This window comes from Wolffia australiana, chromosome 5, assembly GCF_029677425.1.
Source record: "Wolffia australiana isolate 7733 chromosome 5, ASM2967742v1".
Taxonomy (NCBI): Eukaryota; Viridiplantae; Streptophyta; class Magnoliopsida; order Alismatales; family Araceae; genus Wolffia; species Wolffia australiana.
Window position 1 is genome coordinate 2,977,252 of NC_135839.1, and position 9,971 is coordinate 2,987,222.

Below are 9,971 nucleotides of genomic sequence, written 5' to 3' on the forward strand. Positions count from 1 at the left end.
TTTCTCTCACAGTCTCTCTATATATCTCTTTTTCTCTCACAGTCTCTCTATATATCTCTTTTTCTCTCACAGTCTCTCTCTATCTATCTCTTTTTCTCTGACTTCATCTCTCTCTCTCTCTCTATGTATCTCTTTTTCTGTCACGTTCTCTTTCTCTATCTCTTTTTTTCTCGTATTCTCTCTATATCTCTTTTTCTCTCACGTTCTCTCTCTCTACCTCCATTTCTCTCACGTTCTCTCTCTCTCTCTCTATATAGAGTTTTCCTCTCACTTTCTCTCTCTCTATATATCTCTTTTTTTCCCTCTCTCTCTCTATGTCTCTTTTTTCTCACATTCTCTCTCGATCTCTTTTTCTCTCACTCTCTCTCTATATCTCTTTTTCTCTCACATTCCCTCTCTATCTCTTTTTTCTCTCACTATATATCTCTTTTTTCTCTCACTTTGTCCCTATATCTCCTTTTCTCTCTCTTTCTCCCTATATCTCATTTTCTCTCACTTCTTTCTCTCTATCTCTTTTTCTCTCACTTTTTGTCTATATCTCTCATTCTTTCTGTGTGTTTCTGTTGCAATCTCTTTCCATCTATATCTTTATATATATATATATCTCTCTATCTTCTCTCATTCTCTCTCTTTCTCTCTCACTCTCACTCTATCTATACTTCTTCTATTTCTCTCTCTTTCTATATATATATATCGCTAACTATCTCTCTTTCTTTCTATAATTTATCTCTTGCTAACTCTCTCTCTCTCTCTCTCTATCTTCTCTCTTTCTCTCTCTCTCTCTCTCTCTCTCTCTTTCTCTCACTTTCTCTCTCTTGCTCTCTATCTTTTTCTCTCTCGCACTCTCTCTTGCTCTCTATCTCTTTATTTCTTGTCTCACTATCAATCTCTCTCTTGCTCTCTATCTCTTTCTTTCACTCTCTAACACACTCTCTCACTTTCTCTATCTCTCCTCTATCTTTTTCTTTTTCACTCACATTCACTCTATTTTTTCTATCTTATATCTCTTTCTTTCTTTCTTTATATCATTTATCTCTTGCTAACTCTCTCTCTCACTACCTCTCTCTCTCTCTCTCTCTCGCTCTCTAACTCTCTCGTGCTCTCTATCTCTACATTTGCCTTACTCTCTCTCTCTCTATTGTTCGCTGTCTCAATCGTTCTCTCACTTTCTCTCTCTTGCTCTCTCTCTCTCTCTCTCTCTCTCTTACTCTCTCTTTTTCTTTCTTGTTCTCTTGCTCTCTTGCTCTTTCTTTCACTTTCTCTCTCTCTTTAGTGAGTAGAATATGTTGTTCGGCCACACTTTGATCCAAATAACATTTGAGAGATTATGATTCTTGTTTGAAAACTTTCAATTATATGTCACAATACAAGTACCATAAATTTGGACAATAAACCAATCATACACACATAAAAAGCATAATCAAATGAAGCATCACTTCTATAAAGATAATTTCATCAAAGGTGATATCAAATTTAAAACCATAAGCACAGATCAGCTGATAGTTATATGGAATCTCTTAGTGAAGCTTTGTTTTGTAACCTAAGGTACAACCTGGGTATGACTCACTTATTTGCCTTTATGTACTGATCAAACCAGGAATATAGTCTGATGAGATGTATTTATCCCAATCATTCTCTTTCAGGGTTACATGTCATGTAATGTTGCATGCCTCACATAATATTAAACAGAGACTGAAATGGCCCACCTTACGATAGGCTGGTAATCTTTCAATGCACTGACATTCTGACTTCATGTTTATAAGGTCAATTTTACCCTAGATTACAATGATGTATTATGGTTTATTTAAACTTGTGTATTATCCATATTCATCTATATGTATTTACTGCAATATAACCAAGTGGATTTTTTTCTACTGCATGGGTTGATTGTGGATCATTATGAAATTTAGCTCATATCCTGGTTTTTTCTATTGTCATTTTATGTGAAGACGTTAATTGCTTATTTTTAATCAACCATTCTATTTTATATTTTATAAATGTGTCTTTGATGCAATTGGGTCATCTCAATCAAGTATAAAACTTCCTATTGTGATTCCCTTCTCCATCTATGGTTATTTTATTATATCTATGTTCCTTATCTATCTTGTTCTTGTTTTAGTTTAATTTTTTATTGATATAAATTTAGGGGTTCCTGGAATTTGAGACAGATCTTTACCCACACATGAATTTTTTAGCGGTTAACACCTTTTAATATTCTTCAAAAATGGAATAAACTAAGTAAAGACAGATGAAGACAAGGATTGTTTATATTCATAAAACCAACGAGATTGTATAAAACATAATATTATGGTTACGACTATATAAGGTGACGTGTATCGAGCATGAGACTTTTGAGACACATCAGACCGTTAGAGTAACTATTGTAACTTGTAGTCGGCCATGTCAAACCCATGCCCATAGAACATTGTAGTCCAAGTAAAGTCGGTTTTTATTTGACTAACCTCTTATGAAATATCCTGCTCTTTTTATCTCTAAGCCATCCACACCTCACGGTGACATAGTATCAGATCTACAGTGATAGGTAATAGAGTTTTTTGTATGACAATGTCACTCGTTCATTGTGTAGATGGTGTTTATACTTCCTCGTTGACGGCTTCACTGCTTATTGCTTAGTAAGGTCAATGCTTTCTCTTTGGTGACTTCCTTTTCATGCAAGATGGTTGCCTGTTTCATCTAGGAGGCTTCATGCTCATGCAAAGCTTGTTATCACAGCTTCCGCACCCGATGGCATAAACTCAATGGTAACATTGTTGGTGATTCCCTCTAGGGAGATATTACTAGGATATTGCTTGATGGAAACTGATCCTTGCTTCATGATGTCATTTAAATGGCTATCACAACAACGTCTTTCTGAACTACCATCTTGCACATGGTGTTTGGTACCGTTCTGGTTGACCCCTGGTATGTTGGGTTCTAGGGCCATGCTATAAATGAAAACTTAAAATGATTCACTTTGGAAGGCTTAAACAAAATTCAAATGACATCAACAAAAATAATGAACCAAATCACTCTTACATGGATCTCATCCATGATTTCTTGGATCCCCAAGTCACATGAGTACAGCTGCTCAAGTGTGCAGCTTCTCAATATAACCATGTGATCCTCTATACGACAAAGCTCCTCCTTTGCCATGAAAAGCTCCGTTGACCCTCTGTCGTTGTCATAACAATGTCCTAATTGGATCAGGAATGGGGAGAATCTAAGGGGAGAAGAGAGAGGGGAAGATCCCTGTGAAAAAATCTGGCATAGGTGAGTTTCGTTCAAAGTCTTTTCCTATTTATACATAGTGGCTATTATTCATTAATATCCCCAAGCATTAGATTTCTTATGATGAGTAAAAGACCATTTGTGTGTGACCAGGCCGATGTATCAATCTAGTTATTGGATCTTGTGGTGGAATAAACTTTGTTGCCGTTCTAAATTAATTAACTATATCATCATATGTATTAATTATTGGTGGCTGAATACAACCCAATCGATTGGTCGAGTCTCAAGCCTGTCGAGTCTCAAGCTTGTGCGGTGTCAAACTACACCTCGTGCTCTAGAAGGTACAATGCAGTGGGTGTCCAATCACTTATGGAACATGTCTGTAATTGGTTTATCATGTATGTATCATCCCTCATCCACATACAAATCCTAGGATGACTTAGAGTATGACCAACTGTCAAACCCTAATTTGTCATCAGAATGAGTACTGATGTGTTAAAAAAATATTGGAGAAAACTTCTCTAATATTTCACTACTTTGGCCAAGGACTACATTGCATCATTTGTCTTGAACACTCAACTGTCTTCTTGAATTTTTAGATGCACAAGAATTGAGAATGTATAGAATTTTGTGATAAGGAACTCACAGGTCATAGTCAAAGTAAAACAATCCATCCACAAGACATCTTGGATGTATCAGTTCTAAGGAGTACTTACACAACCATGACGTGATCAACTTGGTTTACATAGCTATCTTGCACACATGGCACATCGACATTGGTGTCACATGGACACATAAGCTATGTGGTTGACTAGAACCTGCCCAGTTGGCTACAAAAATAAATAATTTATTGTGTCTAATGGAAATCAAAGTCTGATGTCTAAATCAGAGATTAGGCCAATACCTCTTGGCCACCAAAGCTTTTATGAAAATCTATATAGTTGGACTTAAATACATTTTCATGAAAAGTACAATATTTATTATTTATAAAATAAATTTTAATTTAGTTATTTTTGAGATGAAATGAAAATTTTAAAATTCTATAAAATGCGTAATATTATTTTATTGATTCCTGAAATGAATATTTTAAAATTTAAATTGTTTAATGTCAATTTAATTCCAGAAGAATCTAGGAAAAAATAAATTTAGAGGTACTTTATTTTATATGAATAGAAATTTTGAAATTAGGCAATGCATATACTTTAGGAATGCATCTTTTCAGCGCGAGAGAGATGAACTCAAGGGGGGTCCTCCTTTGTTATTGTCCTAGGATCCATATCTCTTTAAGTGTGGTTGGTGGAATCCACTCTAGGCTCACTTATTTAGGACGTGGTACTAAGTACTATATTATGGCACAAGGCTGCGATAGAGAGCCATTTAGTTTGGTTGGGTTATACTCCAGGATTACACACAAGTCTATTTCTATCAAGTAATGAAGGTGTTACTCATACCAAAACACAATGTTTGGTAGGAACATACTCTAGGTTGCATGAGTGTTGGGATCAAACCAATATTGAATATTGATATTGGTTGCAAGTCCCATAAGGTAGGCCCTTTCAGGAACAAATATCTAATTTCATCAATATTTTTGGTATTTTTACTTGTTTAGGAAGAATAGAGGGCCTTTTGTAAATTTTCAGGTGCAATGAGAGACATAATGAATGTTATAAAGAAGCTGAGGGCATTTATCCAAATAATCAAAGTTCAGAGTCAAAAAAAATTTTGGAGAGGTTTTTTAAATGATAGATTTTTCTGTAAATTTCATGGGGAGAGAGATGGGAAAAAGAATCCAATGCCTTACATTGCTCCAGATTAAACTTGATATTTGAAGATCAAGCCGTTAGATTGAACTCAAATTTGAGGGCTAGTTCTTCATTGTATTATTTTTCCATCGTGTGGATGGAGTGGCCAGTAGAGTCATAAATAACACACAAAATTAAGGAAACCTAGGGAAAAAATTAAATGTTCTTACCTCTCTACCCTTTGCATTAATTCCTAATTCTCTCTCTCCCTCTCTTTCTTCTATCTCTTTCTATTTTACTCTTGGATTCTATAGTCTACCCTCAAAGGGGAGCTCTCCTTCAATGAAAATGTATCTTGATCTTTTATTTGATTTTTTTAGTTTTGTTCTTCTTTTATCTTGATTTTTGTTCTTCTAAATTGTATAGAATAGGGTGAAATGTAGTACCCTTATCTTGATTCAAGAACTAAGTTAGCTAATGATTAAATTGTATTAACATACATAAAAATATACTAAAGATTAGATTATCTTTCCCTGAACTTCTTGTCAATCCTTGCATTTTTCGCGAACACTTCTTATTTAAAAACCTTATATTAAGTGCTCTCCTAATCTCATTTCACAATGGATTCTAGATCTTCTTTTTGAGGAATAGGTTTAACAAAGTGAGGACCTATATTCTCTCTATATTTTCTCATCTTATCTACCTTCTTATTCTCAATTCTTTCCCTTATGATCTCCAAGGATCCCCTTTGTTTAGAAGGGAAATCAATAGAGATCATCTCCATTTAGTCATGGAGATCTGATCTTCCCTGAAGATCAGATATAATCAAGATTAAATATATTAAAACCTAGTTCTAAATAGTTTGAAATAAATCCTTGAACTATGCCTCCTTGCGCACAACTTCTCTACTCATCATCTACATCTTAATTAGAGGGCTCATTATAAATGTTATTGTATAAGTCGATTATAAAAAAACTATAGTAAATAAACCTAATTAATTATAGTAAAATTCAGCTTATCAACTTCAGTACACTGGAAGGGATGTATGGAATGATGAGTTGTAGTGGGATATATTTGTGTGTAATGGGTAGAAATATATATGCAGGCCATGGCATGTCAAATCTCCTCCTTGATTATGACAAGCTCTATTCCGTCAGCATTGTTACCTATCATCTATCATTAGTGTCTAACAATAATGGCTACAAGACCGGTCATACTCATCATATTTGTGAGGCTAGATAATTCTATTCTATCTGGATATTTTGTTGTCCGTATCGGATAGTGGTTGAACAGGAATATTAAGAGCACATGCTAAATAATTAGTGATATAGTACTATGATCTCATCATAGTTCGCAGAATCTGATTATCTATACATGAACTTCATTTTAATCATCAAACATGCACTATAATGAATACATTGCATTAATGAACATGGAACCAGATTTGGAATGTGTGATTGACTTGCCCGCCACATATATTTCCAATGTTGAAGACCACAGAGGAAATATATTTCCGCTGTTAAAGACCACAGGGGGAGAGCTGGAGGAACAGAAAAGAATGGTCTTCCGTCAGGCAGAAAAATTTCTGTCATTTTGTCATCATTCCGTCATCATCAGAAGTACGTCATTCGTCCATTCCGTCAGTCTTCCAATGAATAAAATGGAACGGAATGGACATCATGGTGACAGAACATCCTTGAGCCCCCCTCCCCCCCATCTCACGAAGACTTTTCGTCTGTTGCTGCTCTCTCTCGTCCCCCCCCATCTCTCTCTTCATCTGTCGCCGTTCTCCCCCCTTTGTCTGTCTTCCTTATCCCCCTCTTCATCTGTTGACTCTCTCCCACTCTCTGTATCTCGCCTCTCTCCATCTCTCTGTCTGTCCCTTCTTCTCCCCTGTGCGGTTGTTGCTTCTCTCCCTCTCTTTGTCTCTCGCCTCTCTACCTCTTCCCATAAGCGATTGTTGAAGTAAAAAATTTCACTTCTTTCTAATTCTGCTGTGTCATTTGAAATACACATTGTCAAAATGTTTGCTGTGTCAAAAATATTTGCCGTCAAAATAGATTGTCAAAATATTTTCTGTGTCGAAAATATTTGTTTTGATTCTGACGTCCAGTCCTGCGGAGAACCAGAAGAACAACACCATTACCAAGATTAGAGATCCCCGAAACCATCTTGGCAGTTTTATATCAAGAGATAGATATTTACACTGGCAACAATGTTGAAGTTCTCCCCAATGTTCTGCAACAGCAGAGAGAGATTGCTGTCCCACTTGTAGAACTCTAGCTCCCTGTTATCGAGTATCTTCTCCACCACCTTACTAAAAAAACAAGGCTCAGAGACGATTGGGGAGACACCCAGAACAATGGTTTCTGCGTTAACTGGACCTTCTGGCCGATCATTCTCCCTCTGGCAATGTGCGCAAAGTAGATCTTATAGGACCTTATTTTTTTCTTTGAATTTGATTGCAATGGTACTACTCTCATCATTCGCGCCTGTGATACTAGCATGATACACCTTCCTGCAAACTGAGTGGATAAGAACTTTCAGCACTATGCACCTTCCTGCAAACTGAATGGATACAATTTTCAACACAGAATATGCTGCTCAATACCTTGGGTGGAGTTGAGAGGGGGGGGGGGGGGGGGGTGACGGCGAGCGCGGGAGGGGGGGGGGGTGGGCAGCGACAGTGAGAGGGAGGTGGGCAGAGCGTGACGAACGGGGGGGTGGGGGGGTAAACGGTTGGAGGGGGGGGGGAGGTGGTGGGAGCGCGGGAGGGGGGGTGGGCAATGACAGTGAGCAAGGGCCAATGTCATCGGTAATAGTCATACGTTATTTCTGTCATCTCATCTCCATTTTTTTCATCCGTCATTCGTCAATAATGACGGATGACTAATGATGAATGAAGGCAATCCAACCATTAGTCATCCGTCCGTCACTATGGACAATGACAGATGACAAAATTTAAAATGACACATGACAAAACGTCATCTGTCCTCCAGCTCTAGGTCTTCATTCTAAGCACAAAACTATATTATATTATTGGCTGCTCTGTAGGTGTATCTGTTCTCACTTAGATTTATACCTTGGAGTTGCAATTGCTTCATTATAACATCTTTAGATATCATTATTATATTTTCTTATTTTTGGTGTGTATGTGATATAATTGTCTGATATACTCGTGCATTATACTTCATCTTCGTCGGTTGTTCTCTCTTTTTATGTCAATTTCTGAAGAGGAGGCATTGTCTTAAGAAGCCAGGGAATTTCTCTCATGCTCCTAAGTGACAAGTGATGCACCCATTCACCTCACGATCCTCCATAGGGGTTTGGTAAGTAATGAAATTTTGTATTAGTGGGCGAAGTATATTCAACTCAGTTATCATGCGTGTGGTGAATTATACCAGCTTGATGAATGAAACCCTAAATTCTACTTCTTTAACTTTTCTAAATGGAATTATGAAGATGGTATCCTCTTCATCTGGAAGTTAGATTATATGTTACTCAAAATCAGCAACATGTTTTCTTGTGACATATATCGACTAAGATTATGTCACAGAGATCTGGGATATTATTCAGAAACATGTTTTCATGTGAGGAGGCATTAAATACTCCAAATTTAGTTTATCAGCAGACTTTAGTAGACTATTTTAAGGAACTACAAATATTATGGAAGGAAAGCAATTTTTGTTGTTCACTAAAAATTGACAATGGACAGATGGTACATCCTCAACAATCACATCTAAAGTTACCTACAAGGTTTTCGTACATGCGCTTGAAAATTCTTGTGGTCAGTTATTCGATAAAGAACATAAACTGAGCATTGTGGACACTTTTCTCAGAATTAGGGAAGAAGAAAGCTCCTTGGTCATACCCTTGATGGTACACCCTCCAATTTCATTCAAAATTTTGTGTGTTTGGTTCAACTACCACAAGGCAATAGTGGGGTGTTTGGGCTAAAGATATTCATTGTGCCCCCCATGGTCAACCTAGGAGAAACTGGGCAATGGAAGAATCCTCCAAGGGGGAGCTAGGAGATGAAAAAGATCAATTAGGGTGCAGTCATTATCATCGACCCCATCGTACATAGGACAGATGTTGGAAGCTTTAGGGTCATCCTGCATGGGATGATAAACCTTTCAGAGAAAGAAATAGTGTGACTCAAACTGATAGCATGACAAAGGATCAGCATCCTGAACAGGTTGTAGGAAAAGTAGAATCAGCTTTGGCGCTAGCTCAATACCACTGATATTATTGGATTGACATCTCTTCCTTCAGGAAATACTGCCTTTTGATTTCTAAAACCTTTATCTAAAAAATATAATGGATCCTATACTCTTGCATTATTAATCATATGCCCTTATAAAATATATATTTTATCACTCTAAAATATCTACACATTTGAAGTAAGTTCGAACTACTGATCACCCATGACCTAGGGTTGCATAGATTGAGAGTATTGAACTCGATCCGCATGACATTCTTACACATGTCTTACATGAGTTTGCATCAACGTGTTAGAATCAATTCCATTCAATGATTAACCCAATTATCCTCGTATAGGTAATTTTTTTACAGAATCAATACCTTTCTTTCTGAGAAGATTGTGGGCCTCAAACATGCGCTAGCAAGGTTACAACATGTTCTATGATACATGTCTCCAGCTTCGCATGACACAGTTTCAGTGCAACGAAAAGAGGTTTGGCATCCAAGATCTCTTCTGGCAACAAAGAATGAGTCTGGATTTTCAATAGGCAGAGGAACATCTATCATTTTGTTTATTCATAACCTTATTTACCAATATTTGTTAGTGTTTATGTATGAATAATTTTTGGCGTATTTTTCCCTTGGCTAAACATAACCGTAGTACCTATGCTTTATTCAAATTGTTTCATTGTGATGTTTGGCTTCATTTAACAATTATTTTTGGTTTTTAGGGTTCTTAATCATTACAAAAGATGCCAATTGCGTTACTCACGTTCACTTGGTTTAGTATAAATATGA